Source organism: Panicum virgatum, chromosome 9K (genome assembly GCF_016808335.1).
Source record: "Panicum virgatum strain AP13 chromosome 9K, P.virgatum_v5, whole genome shotgun sequence".
Lineage (NCBI taxonomy): Eukaryota > Viridiplantae > Streptophyta > Magnoliopsida > Poales > Poaceae > Panicum > Panicum virgatum.
In genome coordinates this window covers 62,078,979-62,085,614 of record NC_053144.1, presented here as the reverse complement: position 1 = coordinate 62,085,614, position 6,636 = coordinate 62,078,979, and the positions used below count along the sequence as shown (strand labels likewise).

General features: G+C 39.9%; 1 pseudogene across 1 annotated transcript; it reads right to left on the bottom strand.

Annotated features, from left to right (window-relative positions):
• Positions 1 to 400: 400 nt before the first annotated feature.
• Positions 401 to 6,403, bottom strand: LOC120646772 (annotated as a pseudogene). The gene is made up of 10 exons (XR_005664581.1): positions 6,167 to 6,403; positions 4,499 to 4,580; positions 4,306 to 4,338; positions 3,947 to 4,067; positions 3,299 to 3,391; positions 2,092 to 2,211; positions 1,810 to 1,984; positions 1,509 to 1,564; positions 1,348 to 1,432; positions 401 to 799 (listed from the first exon to the last, which is right to left on the bottom strand). The product of XR_005664581.1 is annotated as an inositol-tetrakisphosphate 1-kinase 2-like (transcript).
• Positions 6,404 to 6,636: the final 233 nt, after the last annotated feature.

The window sequence follows — 6,636 nt, the reverse complement described above, 5'->3', positions numbered from 1 at the left end:
TTCAAAACATAAACTGAAAGCAAAAATACTTTGAAGAAAAAGTTAAGAAGAAAAATTGTAAGAAAAAAATCAAAATTGAATTAAGAGAAAAAAATTGGGAAAGGCAAAATATTTTGGAAACAAGATTCTGGAAGAAAAAAATATGAACAAAATTTCAAAAACAAATCGCTTGATCAAAACTCCTGAATGAAAAAAAAATGGAGAGCAAAAGTTCTACACAAAAATTGGAGAGCTAATTACAGCAGATAACTAAAATAAGAAAAAGAAAAAAGAAAGAAAAAAATGGCGGCGCGGCCTGCCACCGAGCTCGATCTGGACGAGCTCGCTAGAGCCCACAGACCTCGAACCCTCTGCTCAACTAACCCCCAAACCCCAATCAACGAAGATTGAGACCAAACAATTGGGTGAAGCTTGGCCCCAAAAAAACCGGTCGCCAAATTATGATGAAAGGAGGCCATCACGAAGAAGGTATGCATTCAGTAAACAACATTTTACTACATGGGCATAGGCCATCCAAACATTTCCTTGGTTATTCCTACTCAGGATCCAGCATGTACCACCACTTCTGAAGAAACACACTGCAACTTCCTCGAGCCTCCGGCTTATGCTTATGTCTCCGGAATTTGTACATCGGTGGGGAAGCACAGCTGCCACCGTTATATGCCATTTTGTCAGTGACGCCTCTTCGCAAACTCCCTTGCGCTTCAGGTCCCGCTTAAGTACCTTTTGTACTTGCTTTGTGCAAGACTCAGTAAGAAGTCAGTGAACATGTGCTCATATCCTGGCATTTTCCCAAAACCTGCGCAGTTAAATAAGTCAAGAAAATACCATCAGGAGATACTATTCTAAGGGAATTACAATGTCCTAGTATCTGATACAATGTTCTTCTAATGTAAGTATCTTCGAAGATGATGAAACACCATGTGCCAGAGCCGCACAGTATGATGGTTCTAAGTGCAAACTGTATCCACAATATTTTTCAGTAATGGGAAAAAGATGCTTCTACGGAAATGGCAAGGATTCCTATCTCCATACAATATCATAGAAGTGGCTAGAATCATGCACTTAACGGTTTGGAGAAGTTAATGCCCAACACAAAAGTACTTATGTTATAAGGTAACTTATGGCCAATAACAACTGTATCTGGAGATGAACTAAACGTAATTAGCTAGGCTACCTTTGTCCCGGCACAATCAAGATTTGATCATGCAGAAGATATCCTATTGGAATAGTGGACAAAGATAGAGATAACACTAGAAATGAAGAGGGCAAATCAGAGGTATGAATGACAGTTCCGTTTCAAAAAAAAGGTATGAATGACAGGGATAGCAAAGTAAGTAACCACACCTGGGAAGTAGTTGATGTCAATTATGTAGTACCGATCTTTGTTTCCAAGTTCTCTAATCATATCAACATTGAACAATCTCAACCCCTACAAGTTTTTTTGCCACGTCAGGTGAGGAACCAAATGAAACAGATGTTTGCAGTGAAACAAGAACTAGTCATACCAGCCGGCTACGAAGCTCCCTCCCCAGTTTCTCTAGAAGTGGCCTTGGAGGAAGCTCTATCATGTATGAGAAAGCTCATTTAGTGCACTTGAAAATATGTAACAAGCAAATCACATTATTAGTCATCTATTTTTCTAATCGACCAAATTTGCCCTGAATTTTAGAATCATGATTTTAAGGAGATATTGACCCTTCAATTCATTTGCATTGACAATTCTAATGACAAATAGCATATTGAACAAAGGGATCACTGATATTATATTAATGAAAAAGGTAAAGAGCGACGCTGCACAAGTCTCACCTACAATAAGAGGGTCAAGGTCTGCACCATCTGCACTAGCTGCGGCACATGAAACTCTTGGCAATCGATAGATGCCAACGTTGTTTAGCAAGTCATATGTGTTGACATCAGGAAGAGAACCTGCGGACAACTTGTACTGTTTCACCAATGATATAGACCTTAAAGAGGATACCGCCTGTAGAGGCAACGAATCAGATCCCACATTCTACTGTTTCAGGGCAAAGTGTCAGGATACTAAAAAAAACTTAAAATATAGATGGAACCAGAAAAATCAGAATCTACCATGGTTTATGAATTCCTGTAGAACCAGAGGTGGATGAAGCATTGACAAGGAGGCCTCATCATATGCAAGATATAGTTCGTGACCTTTTGATGTTCCATCAACAACCAATGGCTTGGCAACTGCAAGAGGATAAGTACTTTCAGTGAAGCAATTTCCATCTACTAGCTCTGAACATAGCCAATTATCTATGGAAATAGCTTAAAAGCAAAGCTCCAACAGCAGAATAATTGAAATCTACAGCTGGAAAATAGGGACCAAATATTCATTAACTAGAACAAATGTGATTACTGAGAATGGTAATAGGAGTATGCAACATATTCTGACATCATGGACCCAAAGAGCTTATGCAAAAGAAGAATGGAAAGGCTGATGGAAGTGAAATTCAGCAGTCAATCACTATTCCAGGGAATGACCCACCAAACTAGCTAACTCGTCGATAACCACAGATAGTCAATTTGCTTTGAGGAACTTCTATGGCATATTGCTTCTAATTGCACTTGGATTGGGTTACAGTGTCCAAAACCAAAGTTCCAAATTTCAAAAATGGTTTCAAAGGCACAAGAACACCAAAGTCCCAGGCAGTTTAGAGATGAAACCAAACATGGGCATTGAGCCACAACAGAAGAACAAAAAAAACTATATAAAATATAATTATATAAAGAACCTTGATGATGATAATAATATTACGAGGCAATGTAAAGCATAGTAAATGACTCAGACACATGAATTACTGAAAAAATGGCTGCAAATCCAAAATTAAAAAATGACTTGTTTTTTGTTTTTTTTTGTGACAAACAGTAATCAATCCATTCTGATGTTTCTGGCTTTATAGAATTCTGCCCTGTGCAGCAAATCTATATAAAAAAGGTGCGCATTTCAAGAGGACTGCAAAATCAAGCAAAGAAGTTCAGAAGCTAGTTAAGCCAGAACATAAACAACAACAATGGAGCTTGTTGGGAATTGGGAAATAATCTAGCAGACTAGATATGGTACCCTGCTCAACGAAGAGTGAACCGATCTACTAACATAAGGAAACAAAAAATATAGAATAAAATACTCAGATCAATCAAATATAAAGAAGTAAGTCCCAGAAGATAAACCAAATTGAGTGGACCTGATTATTTCAAATGAATCGCTCGCAGGAGCACAGCAAATTCCAATGTTCTTTATCCAAATAATTGATAGCTTCAAGATGGAATCAATTACCCAAGGGCAAAGTTAGACCAGCCATTGCTACTGCTGTTGGTATAGAGGATGGATCTTTCGTAATGACCAGTTGGCGTGGGGTACAAACTTCTCCTGCAACATTTCAATGCACATACAATCACATGTTTAGTGCAAACATAGTATGTCCTCAGCAAATATAATTAAAGGTGCACTTTGAGCAGTCTTCCTCTTATTAATAGCAATATACTACATCTTTACAGACAACCATGAAATTTTTTTCTGCCAATTCAAACGAGAATTGTCCTTGAAATCACCCAACAGTAAACATAAAGGAATTGAACCGAGACCTTCCAGTTTTCAATAGCCAGGAGTTAACACAGTAGCATCATAATTCATAATTTTGAAGATAGAACTAAAATTGCAACCTTAAATGGACAATTTGGTTCACAATGAATGGAATTAGACATTACTAACTGAAAAACTTTAAATGGCAAACATTTCTGTGCCACTATAATGGGCAAAGACCCTTCCTTCCTGGGACAGCAGTTGCACAATAATTTGGATCGAACAAGATATGTGATTTGTGTTAATATCCTAATGATGAAGTGGAAGGTAACTTTACATGATGTAAACTTTAAAACCTAAATGAACAGAATCATTCCTTTCTAAACCTGTGTGTGATATTACCATAGAAATTTGATAGGTTCAAATCAGCTACTTCCTCAAGCATTGATTGTCGATTGTTCAGATGCTCGATAGCATTTGGAGGGTCGAGGACAGTAACTTCTGGATGTTCTTCAAGGTACTCCTCCAAGAAAATGGAAGAAATTAAGTTAGCAAAGCCATGCAAAGCGGTAATATCAACTTCCAAGCCAAGAAGAAAGTATCACAATTATGATAAGTTGCAATTGACTGATTAAGTATACTACTTGTCATCATTGCAAAACAGAATACTGCAAGTAGCTTTCCCCAGGATATGACAATGGACCGCTTTACGCAAAAAAAATAAGGCAAAACACATTCAGATCTATATGGCATGATCTTACCTCCAGAACCTGCTGCCACTCCTTGCTAGTAATCTGCAGAAGGAAGAAAGAACGATTTCTGAATGATGAATAACAACATAAGCTGCACAAAATATTGTTCACAAGAAAGAACGAATCTTCTGCAGAACATGAGATGATCTAGGTCCTATGCAGCTGCATTCTTTTTTATTACAGTTTAAGATATGTGACTGACCTTGTGCAAAATAACATCAAAAGGTCCTTGTTCTGAGAGGGGAAGAGACTCATCAATAGAGACAAAACTGATTCCGTTTTTCCTGACAACACACATGATGAAGAAACTCATGAAGCAGCAAAAACGAAAAATAAAAGATTGGCAAGTGCCACAGCATTCAATTAAACATGCAGAGCTAGTGATGGCAATATCCATAATTCTACATACTATCAAAGTACACAAAATATCATAGAAAATATTCACATAGCATGCCATGAACTTAAAGTTGGCAACATGCTTGAGCAACGACATAATACTCAAATCAGAAACTTAAATGCTATGTTACAAGGGTGTATCTCCAGGGGCAAAGAAAGGAGTGTTACATAAGTGAAGTACATGGTATTGGTATCAGAATAGTTTGAGTCGTGAAGGCCTACATGGAGAAACTCAATCAATTTTCAGGGCACAAAATTTGTCAAGGAAACCCGCTCAATTTTTGTGGAAAAAATATTCTCCTTATCAAAATTGATTTATTTTGCTTTTCCCACAACCTTGCTTGTGTCCATAGCCTATGAAGCATTTTACAAGTGTAAACCGCATCATATTAGAATGCAGGCATTTACAGTCTCAAGAAATCAGAAACACAAACAATCAAAAAATAGACAAATAGTTCAAGCATAAACCACTTCATTGTGCATAAAAATATTCTAGCCCTTAATTTTGTTGTTGTTTACTAGTAGTCCACATGTGTTCCTTGTGTTTGTCACAAAAGAAGCAACAAGCAAACAATTGAATCAGCTTGGCTCTTAATCCAGAGAACTAACAAGAAGCTGTTGTTTGTCAGCGGGCCATGTTGCCATCAGATCTAGTGATCGAGTAAGTAAAGTACATATGAACACGGCAGAGACACTCCCATCAATAAGTTGTCATTTTCCATGTGATGTGCTTATCCACAGGAATATTCCAAACTAGAATCCCAGATACCAATCAACAAGGAATTGCACGCTTAGGCCCATTCCACCAACTTGAAAACGATACTATACAGCTATTGACTATTGAGACCCCCTCATGCGGTGGAACAGTCAACATGGGATGCCCATATAGGGCATATCTACAGATGCCATTGAATTCCATAAAAACACTAGCCAGCTGCCTCTGGTACTAGTAAATCATTAACCCAGCACGCTTCACTCAGAAGCCACTCTCACTAGCCGCTCCCGACAACTTTGCGCTCCAGTGGAGGTCCGATTCGATCACTATTTGACTAGTGCATCAAGGAATAGAATAGCATTCCCCTCACCCCATTACCAGGGAAATTATAATGCTTTCAAGACCAGAATACTTCCCTTGGTATCACATTAGCTGTTCGTGAATTCTTCTGGCCAGCAAGCACTACGCAGAACAGCATTTAATCAAGACTAGAAAAGAAAATTTGCTTATCGAGCCATGTTTCCTCCTTATCCCTTAAATTATTCACCATTTTCCTCCAACAGCAGCATCTTCCAAACTCTTTTATGCTATTTTAATTAAAACAACAAACGAAACAATCGCGGAATTCCATACCACCCGGACAACAAATACTAACGAGAAATCTCTCATTCCCCTCGAAATCCATCACCACTCTGCATCCCGCAACCATCTCAAATCGCCAACACATTCCCTCTCCCTGGCCGTGATCCAGGTTTTTACCTCGCCAGCAGGAGCATCTTGGGCTGGAGGAAGCTCTTCACCTTCTTCTTCGTGAGGGCGTAGCCCACCACTAGCCTGGGGGCCGTGGCAGCCGCCGCCGCCGCGCCGATGAGCGGCGGCGACAGAGCCGCCGAGGCCATCACAGCTCCCTCATCCTCCTGCCCCTCCATCTCGTCCAGCACCTCCGCGTGAAGGCGCATTTCCGCAGGCCCTACACGCTATATCCCTTCGCAAATGGACAAGGAGCGGAAAGGTAATCGGAAGCTTCAAGGTTAAGCTTGCAGGCAACGGTGGGTTCCAGCTGGGGGGGGATGATGCTTTGCGCGGGAGAGGTAACTGAAGCGCGAGGGAAAGCACGGAGAGAAGGGAAAGGGGGGCACTGGCAGCAAGGATTTGGGGGGCGAAATTTTGGATCCGCGGAGCTCTTAATAATGGCGATTGGCGAGACGGCCCTCCTTGGGAGGGCTTCA